The 9,832-nt window shown below is 39.1% G+C and overlaps 1 long non-coding RNA gene and 1 gene segment (V, D, J or C); one reads left to right on the forward strand and one right to left on the reverse strand.

Moving 5' to 3' along the window:
- The window catches only part of LOC102501063 (T-cell receptor alpha chain C region-like), a 324,249-nt gene that overhangs the window by 191,792 nt on the left and 122,625 nt on the right, over nt 1-9,832 (forward strand).
- On the reverse strand, nt 7-2,413 carry LOC102499267 (uncharacterized). 3 transcript variants are annotated; one of them, XR_003548750.1, is made up of 3 exons: nt 2,231-2,413; nt 1,527-1,861; nt 7-152 (listed from the first exon to the last, which is right to left on the reverse strand). It is a non-coding gene; the product is annotated as an uncharacterized LOC102499267 (long non-coding RNA). The 3 variants fall into 3 exon arrangements; XR_003548749.1 differs by having other exon boundaries at nt 1,527-1,864; XR_003548748.1 differs by having other exon boundaries at nt 1,527-1,703; nt 2,231-2,345.

Genomic DNA, 9,832 nt, shown 5'->3' on the forward strand with positions numbered 1-9,832 from the left:
CTTTCCCTAATTGGCTTTCTCCCTCCTAGATCTACACCTCCACCTTGATCACACTTGGAATGACTCTCTCATTCTCATTTGAAACATCACTTCTTTGCTTTGTTCCTTTCAATTTTCCTGGTCTTCTTCCTTCCAACTTAATGCCTCCAGACCTGGGTAGAGTAGAGAGTGAGGAGAAATGTGATGGGGATCCCATGCAACTAGCCCCAAGTGATTCTTCCAGAGGTCTTATTGTCCAAAATAATTGTTTTGAATGGTTGCTGGGTACGCAGAAAGTCTAACCCATGAGTACCTTTTAGGTGGGGCTGGCCTTCCCTCATAGTTGCTTTTCTTAATCCTTGACTTATGGAACATTGGAGGAAAGACACAGGGCAAAAAATGTGATCATGCCAAGGTGAAAGATCAGAGTAGGGTTTTTTCTGAGTTCCACATTACTACCTCCTGTAATCTTCCCATGTTTACTAACCATAAAAACGTCCACATTGTTTTAACAAAAAGTCTTCTGGTACAATGTAAGGAGGTGAATTTTCTTCTTTTAAATAGGTGATGATATAGCACAGCTAGGTAAAATGATATACAAAAACAGGCTTCTGATTCACAAAAATATTAATGTGTGTTGAACTTCAAAAAAATCTGAAAACTGCCCCTAACTTTGGCAAGGTCCAGTCACGTACGTGAACATGAACAAGTTTTTTAAATTGTGCTATAAACTGTGTATGTTTTTATATGTGAGGGGTTTTTTAGTAGTGAAAAGAGCATGGGCTCTGAAAATGGACGAAAATGGATGAAAATCACAACTCCTCACTTAATAGTTCTGGGCTTTAAAAAAGATTGCTTAAGTTCTCTAAACCTCTATTGCTTCATCCATAAAACAGGAGTAGTAATTTCTAGAGTTATTACAAGGATTAAGTTAAATAATTACTAGTAAGCACCCAGTACACCCAGGTGACTAGCATACCAGAGATGCTCACTAGTGCTAATACGTTATTCTTCTCAACATAATGGTCTGAAGTAGAGTGGGTTTTACCCAGAAGAGAAAAAACATGATGGAGCTAGCGTGAGGAAGGCATAAAGCCAATGACCACTAGCATTTTTCCAGACCAAAAAATCCAAATGTGCTGCCAGCATATTTTTCACAAAACTACCTCATCAGGAATGTCGTTCCCACACAGTCTCTCTAAAGTCCCTGCACTAATGATAGTGAAAGTCCCAAAGGCAAGATCATCACTGCGAGGGTCTAACTCCCCAAAAAGATGTTGTGTCTTCATTGCCCTCCATCTATACCTGATGAAGGTGACTTCGCCCAGTGTTAGTCCTACCAGAAGTACCACAGACTTGGTACAGATGTCTGTGATAAGAGCTAGACAAGAAGTTCTCAATTTTCAGAAATCTAGGCTTTGCCCAGCCTTAGGGATGCTCCCCAAAGGGCCTCCCCAGTATTCAGATACATTTAATGACTGTACCTTTTAAGGGACAGTGAGATCTTTCCCATCCTTAAAAAGGAAACTATAAAGTTAATGACTAACCTGTGGAAGGTGACATTTGTCCATCCTCATGCAGCCCATGCTGTCTACATGGGTTAGTTTTCACTGTAGTACTTGACCAAGAAAATCAAGTTCCCCTAAATGGTCCCGACAATAAATATCTTCTTGCAGTTCTCTGACATCTTCCATTAAGATTCATAAGGACCTGATCCAGGAGAACTAAGGGGAAAAAAGCCAAGAAATCAGAGCTACTGTCTTGCCAGAAATGCTTGTTCTCATAGGAGAAAATGGTGAAGGGTATCTGTGCCAATTCACACTCTGGAAGGAGGCTCTTTGCGATCTGAGGAAACTTCCACCTGCTAAGGAGGGCTAGCAGCCTGCTGAAGAAAAAAAAATCACTTAAAAGTCAGAACTCCCATTTCTAACTTTTTGTATGACTTTAGGCAAGTCAGTTTACTTCTTTGAGTCTCATATTCTTATCTGTACAACATTTATACTAAATTATCTCTACGGTTCCTTCAGCACTAATAAGCTATAGGTCTTTACCCCACAAGAAAAAGGAAAAGATGGCTGTGAGAAGAAGGAGATCAAATTTAACAGATTCCCAAGATTTAGGAAGTATAAATGCCTGTCTAGCTGATTCCTTTATGTGACCCAAAAAAGATAAAATTGAAAAAAGGAACTAAATGAAATAGACTCATGATTAATCAAAGGGGATTGAAAGTCATTGCTAACCTCATACCTACCTTGCATCGCCTCCAGCTCACCTCCCTTGGGACACTCCTCCTTCTCTTTAATGCCTCATCGTGATTCTCAAAAACTGTGATCACTCAAGGTTGAAGCTTTTAATCTCCCATGTATAAAAGGATATGCAAATAGAGTTCAGTTTCCTGTCGAGTCTTTGCCAAGGTCTTAGCCTGGCAGTTCTGGGAAAGGAGCCAAAGACCTCATATTTCTTGGCTGTTAACAGTCTCCCATCTGTGCTCAAGTCAGCAGCCTGATCTTCCGGCTAGGGCCTGTCTTTAGTCTGGTACTTTCCCAGGTTTTCTAAAAGTACTCTTTAGAATGTTCCTGCACGAATGTAAGATATAGCTGACTCCTAAGTAACTAGATAGATTACCTGGTCACATTTTGAAGTAATAAGAAAAAAAAAAAAAAACAGAAAGTCTATGTTCCCATATTATAGCATCAGAATCCAACCTTGTGAGCTATTTGACCTGATATTAGTTAGGTCATAGACAGGACTTGCAATAAGCCATCCATGTCTCCAGTATGTCCCATGCTATACATAAACAGTGTTAAAAAGACAAGGGCCTCAGGTATAGTAACAGCCCTGTGTGGCCTTCAGTAACAAAAGTCTTGAAAAACACAAGATAGTGTGTTTTTGATCCAGACACTCTGATCAACAACAGAATCAGGGATCAGACTGATTGTCCCCTGGGTCTCCCTGATTGAACTAGCAGCTGTCATGCTTACTCAGTATAAGGCATCCAAATCCAAGTTCACTGAAATATTCATACCAGTATTCTGATAGAACGTTAGATGTCCCAAGTTATGCTAAATATGACCATCTATTAAGCTTGGAATTTTCATTGTTTCTGTAAGTGCCATGGTTTATTAGCATTTCCCAGCATTTCTCTTCTAAAGCTAACTCTCATCAAGGCTTTTCTGTGCATTTTTATTTCCATTGCAAGATCAATGTACAAGCTAAATTTTTATTTACTTCAGGAAACTCTAGGGAGAGATTTCCTCTTTCATTTTTCTGTTATCCCAGGCAGCTACCAGGAGTAAAGAGCTTAAGACTGGACTACCTTGGAGTATTACATCAGTGAAAAATGCCCTCAGTGTTGTTTCAAACCCAATCACTGAGTTGGTGTCTTCTGCTACATTTATTCTTAAGTATTACTCTCTATTCTTGATTCTTGGACCTCTAATTTTTTAAATCATACTTTTAAAAAAATCTGCTCAGAATGTATTGACACTCTACAAATTTTCCATCTCTCAGCTCTCTCTCTCTGAGTTTCTCTCATCCTGAGCCGTAAACTCTCCAACAACGGTCATTCCGAAATCATTTACACACGTACCAATAAGGAAGTGATGTAAAACAGGTCCCTTCCAATTCCTGTATCTTTGCTTCTCAGTCCCACCCCAACCCATGCAATTCTGAAAGTTAGCACCACCTTGCGCCATTTGTGGGCATTTTCCCCAGAGCAGTGAGCAAGGAGCAGCAGCATTTTGAGACTGAACCTGAACCCCATTGACTTTATGACTCTTGAAGATGCCACCTCAGAAGAACTCAGGGATTTCTATGTAAATCAAGGTCCAACACCTCTTCACTACAATTTGTCATCAAAAGAAATGGAGCTATCAATGTATCAGTCCTGTAAAGGTTCGGAACAAAATCTTAGATTCTACAGGATATATGAACTCAATGAAGCTCCCAGGCAAAGCCTTGGATGTACCAGTTCTATGGGCTTTTGTGGGAGCTATCCACATCATATGCCTTTGATGGAATAAAGAAGCACTGTCACCTAGACAATTCAAGGTCTCTGGTCTATGTTCATTTTCCTAATTCCACATATTGTTCTAAAATGTATTATAGCAGGTTTAGTCTACTCAGAAATAACCTAAAACAAATCAACACAGTCTTGAGTTAGTCGGAGACTCAAAGTAAAGTACATGAACCTGATTGCAGGGTGAAATCTTTCCTTTCCTCCAATGCAAAGACTCCAAGGACTGAGTGTAAAGTGGATCTGTAATCACTCTGCATTTCCAGTTGAACATATTTCTCCTCATTCCTATGCATTGTTTCTGCATATACAGAATGTAGTGATGAAAATTAAGATTCTATCTACATATACTAATTAATTTCATGATTAATGTGAATTGATTGTGTAGAGGGAAGACAATTTTGCACCGGGATTTACTCAGCTCTATTTTAATGAGAAAAGCAAGAAAGAAGATTTATTTCTATCGTTCATTTCCCTCTGGAGAGATTTTTGCCAAGAAGAGTTGGGATGGTTCTGCCATGGCTTTTTGGCATCCATGCCCCCAAGTTTCTGGTCTCCATTATATCTGGAGAAAGGATTTCCTTGTTCAACAATATTCCCTCCACCACACTAATAGCGATGGTCAGACCTGACTGTATAGATTGGCTAATAAACCTGGAAAAGCCTGTGTTCTCGGAGAGAAGTGGGAAGTCGGAAGACAGATGGGGCCCGAGTACTGGGAAATTGCTCATGGCCATACTTATTTGGCCTACTCACCAGCTTCCTGATCCAACAGTTGCATCAACCTTATGAGGCACCTGAGCCTCAGAATGTCCACATCCTGTGGTTCCCTGTACCCCTAACACCCTACATTTGAGTTCCTTTCCAATTCAGAGAACAGAAGATGCTGGCTTTGGGCCAGTTCACAACAGATGTGAGTCACAACTGCCAACTACCCAGGAAGCATCCACCAGAGCAGGGTATGAGAATCAACTTCTTAGAAATTCCCATATGTGTTTTTCTATCAATCATATAACACCTGTTTGAAGGGAGATTGGGGGAGACTTTCTCCTGAGCTTTCCCAGAGATTTAATTCATTCTTTTAAAAATAGGAATATTAGGAGGCCAGCTTCATGGCCTAGTGGTTAAGGCAGCCTGATCCCACATGGCTGACCCTGTAGTTCACGTTCCCAGACCCAGTGGCTGGAGAAACTTGCCAGGCATGTATATGTGCATGCCCAAAATGCTAACAGGATGGAGTAACGGAGGAGAAAGTGTTGCAGTGTGACCATTCTCAATAATGGAATGTTTTCCCCCTCTCCTTCTCTCTGGCTCTCTCTGGCAAATGCTCGCACCTTCTGGCAAAAGTTAATTTTAAAAAAAAGAAGAAGGAAGAGGAAGGAGAAGAAAAGGAGAGGATGAAGGAGAAGAACAAAAAGGACTAGGATTACTAAGATTTAAGAAGGCTGTGATAAGATTAAGAAAATTATTCAAAAGTAAATATTAAAACTACTCAAACTTTAGGAAAATCTGCAGATCTACTCATAACATGGACACAATGCCTTTCTATATCATTTCCCTTGCCCATCTCACTCTCTGAGCCCCTGAGTGGTCATACAGTGGCTGGGCACTCAAAGCCATGAGCAGCAAGACCTTACCTCTCTCTGCATGTAGGAAAATGAGGATAGGGATTCTGTAGATTAAAAAAAAAAAAATCATTGCTGATTTGTGCCAGGCCCCTCAAGGATGTCCTTCTGGTATAACTACAAAAGACTGCACACTTACTCTAGACTTTTAAAAATTATTTTCCTCAAGAAAATGGTCCCTGCTATGTATTGCCAATTTAGTAAAGCTAGGAAAGATAAGAAAGAGAGAGACAAAGTACAAAGTACAAGAAGAGAAACAAAGATATTAGCACCAGGAAAAATATTCTTTTGAACTGAGGGAATTAATCATTTGAATTGATGATGTTAACCTGACCTCCCAGAAAATGTCAAGGTCAATATTAGGATGCGTATTTTTTTTTTTTTTTAGGAGACGTGGAAAATGAGAGTTCAAGGAGTGCTACTGTGGAATCCATACACATAAAAAGTGCTTAAGCTGTGACTAAAATTATCCAAAGTCTTGGCAATAGCTAAGGGAGGTTGCCAGCTGCCAGCCTTCTGTAAACTGTGAAGTAGGTCATCTGTAGCTTCTCATTCTCATCTTTCCGTGCCTTTTTCTTAGACCTATCTCTTCTTCACATCCTTCGCATGCTCTTATCCTTCACATCCCTCATAATGCTTTGCATTCAAAACCCAGTCACGAGAAGGGACCTGACACCAAGTCATACTAACACGCCAGCGATGAAAATAGAGGGAGGCTTTAGCGTTTCTGATGAAGACAGAGGGGCATTATATTTTAACAACTAATAGTCATACGCTTAAGAGCTAAGCAACTATAATAGAATTTTTAAAGCTCAAGAAACACTGGCCAAAAAGAAAGTTCAAAGGTCGTCCTCTCTTCATTTGGAGGTTCAGTGTGAATCAAACAAGTTTTAACCTGCCTCCCAAGAAAAGTCAAAGGTAAATATTAGGATGCGTATTTTTTTTTTTTTTTAGGAGACGTGGAAAATGAGAGTTCAAGGAGTGCTACTGTGGAATCCATACACATAAAAAGTGCTTAAGCTGTGACTAAAATTATCCAAAGTCTTGGCAATAGCTAAGGGAGGTTGCCAGCTGCCAGCCTTCTGTAAACTGTGAAGTAGGTCATCTGTAGCTTCTCATTCTCATCTTTCCGTGCCTTTTTCTTAGACCTATCTCTTCTTCACATCCTTCGCATGCTCTTATCCTTCACATCCCTCATAATGCTTTGCATTCAAAACCCAGTCACGAGAAGGGACCTGACACCAAGTCATACTAACACGCCAGCGATGAAAATAGAGGGAGGCTTTAGCGTTTCTGATGAAGACAGAGGGGCATTATATTTTAACAACTAATAGTCATACGCTTAAGAGCTAAGCAACTATAATAGAATTTTTAAAGCTCAAGAAACACTGGCCAAAAAGAAAGTTCAAAGGTCGTCCTCTCTTCATTTGGAGGTTCAGTGTGAATCAAACAAGGGGAGTCAAGCCTCTCAGAGAAAGCACTTCTCTTCCCATGTCCCGAAGAGGTCCAGTTGTAGCACACAAAGAGAAACTTAACTCAATCACGGGGAAAGGTATTGCAGCTAAGGACAAAATTAGGGTCAATGGGGTAAGAGGAGATAGCTGGAAACTGCAGAATTACTTTGTTATGGTTGACAGCCATTCATTAGTGGAATAGGCATCCTTGTGAGAAATTCAGAGGGTGACTGCCCTAAAAAAAGCGCATGCCCTATAGCAAAAACGTTTCCAAAAAAAAAAAAAAATGCTGATTAGGAAAAGTAATAACACAAAAAGACAGAGAGAGAGACAGAGAGACAGAAAGCAAGAAATCACCCCCCCCATGGGGGATGGCCATGTCACAATTCCTCTTCCTCCATTATCCGCTCGGGATCTTGGGCATGTACACACATGTGCCTGGCATCAGTTTAAGCCACCGGGTCCAGGACTTGAACCATGGTCAACTACATGGGAGTCCAGTGACAGAGCCATTATGCCAACTGCTGGCCCCCCTAATCAGCACTTTTAATAAGCTACACTAATACTATATCTAGGACATAATATAGTTTACTTAATAAAGTCTCTTTCGGTTGAGCATTTAAGAAGCATCTACCTTTTTCCTATTATAAAAATTGATGTGATAAGCACATCTCTTCCTTCAACTCTTTCATTATTTAAAATTATATATGTATATGAAAGAGAAAATATGCATATATGTATATGTAAAGTAAGCCTTCACTCTCCTGTATTAGAAAAGTCAAAATTAAGGTTGGGCCAATGTGAATACATAAATTGTAGCCTTGTAGATGAAATTATCAATATCTACCTTAAAAATGTTAATGTTTTTACTCAGTTACACAAAATTTTTTTAACATTCATTTATTTATGTATTTATTTGTTGTGATTTTCAAGTTGCTGGGTCCAGGACTTGAACGCAATTGGCCATGTGGCAATCCAGCACTTTAACCACCATGCCACCTGCTGGCCCCTGGTAACACAAAATGCTTTTAAATCACATATTATATAAAATAGTATATCAATTTTGAAATATTGCTTTTTTCTATTCTCATGATTCATAAAATAGTCAAAATTTTCATAAACATCTCAAATTGATATGTTTGTTACTACTAGAACTACTTTTATAAATCCTCAAAAATGTTCCTAGAGTATATGAAACGCACTCGTGTCAGAATTTTTGGAATTCTGACACATTAGAAATCCATAGATAAAGCTCCCATAATACCTGTTCATGAGCCACAATACCTAGTCACGTAACATTAGAACTGTTGTTTTATCATTTATCCCATAAGTGGATATTTACAATCTCTGCAATAAAGCATTTAATTTAAAAGACCTGTTTGAACAATATCAAATGCTTACTGTTTTAAAGCTTTGGGAAACCCAAGAATGCTTATTAACTTTTTGTTAAATTAAACTCTTTTGCTGGAGAAAGAGAGTAAGAGACAAGAGAAGGGAAGTGAGAAATCACCTTCTAAGGCGGAGGGCCACATCGTCTTTTCCCTAATTCCATCAGCTGACTTCCCTGTGCATCCAGGAACTGGCATGGATTGAGATCATTCCAGGTTGATATGACCTTCTCAAAAGGACTCTCTCTTCTCTAAGAACAATAAAGTTCACTTTATATTCAAACATATATCATATTCTCTTACAGTAAATTCCCCAAGGTGGACCTGTTTTCTCAAACTAGTATGAATATTTTTTACCATCATGACATTAGCTAATTGGGTTCCAATAAAAATAGCAATTTATATTGTTACCAACATCTTGTCAGCAATAGGAGCATCACCTTTTCTAACAAAAGCATCACTTAAATGTTAGATGGTCAGAAAAGTCATGACATAGTTTTCTGTTTTTCTGTGCAAAAACACATCATGTTTGAGGCCAGCAGATGGTGTGGCAGTTACGCCACTGGACTCCCACATGGCCAGCCATGGTTTGAGTCCCAGACCTGGTGACTTGAAACTCATGCCACTTACATGTGTGTTCTTACCCAAAATCCTGGGAGGAGAAAAAAGAAGAAGCAATTGTGGTGTGGCCATCCTCCCTGGGGGCCTCCCAGGGATGATTTCTCACCTTCCCTTTCACTATCTCTGTCTCTCACTCTCTCCAGTGAGCACGAAAAACCCTCTAAATTATAAATAAATAAATAATATTTTTAAATGCATCATGACTTTCCTAATGACCCAGTATTTCTATCCCCCCAAAAAATGGTTTGTTAATGCCTTATTTACATTTTTATTACTAGAGGATTAAAACATTTTTCCAAGTTTGTTTAACAATGATTACCTTTCTTCATTTTTCTTTGGCTATTTATTTTTTAGGTAAATAAGTGGATTTTTTTTTTACTTGTTGATCTGCATGATTATAATAATTTTGTGCCTCTGAGTTGTGTAGTATTTAACCACAATAACAGCATTGGTGAAAGACAATTTCTGAGGTATTATGGATGGCAGGGGAGTGGTGATGGCAAAATGCCAGGGAAGGAAAAAAGGAAGAAGACGGTTTTTGTACTAGGGTATTTCACTGTGTCTACGTACCACAGAAATTAAAGTGTATTACACCCTTATTCAAAAACTCCCAGCAGTGATCCACTATGTATGGCTCAGCTTTGAGAAGGGCCCACTGATGTCATGGGGAAACAATGTGAGTTTCGTTGACCCTGGCCCCAACTCCTTTCTTTCTTTCTTTTCTTTTCTTTTCTTTTTTTTTTTTTTTTT

The sequence above is a fragment of the Tupaia chinensis genome, unplaced genomic scaffold (assembly GCF_000334495.1).
Source record: "Tupaia chinensis unplaced genomic scaffold, TupChi_1.0 Scaffold000126_2, whole genome shotgun sequence".
Lineage (NCBI taxonomy): Eukaryota > Metazoa > Chordata > Mammalia > Scandentia > Tupaiidae > Tupaia > Tupaia belangeri.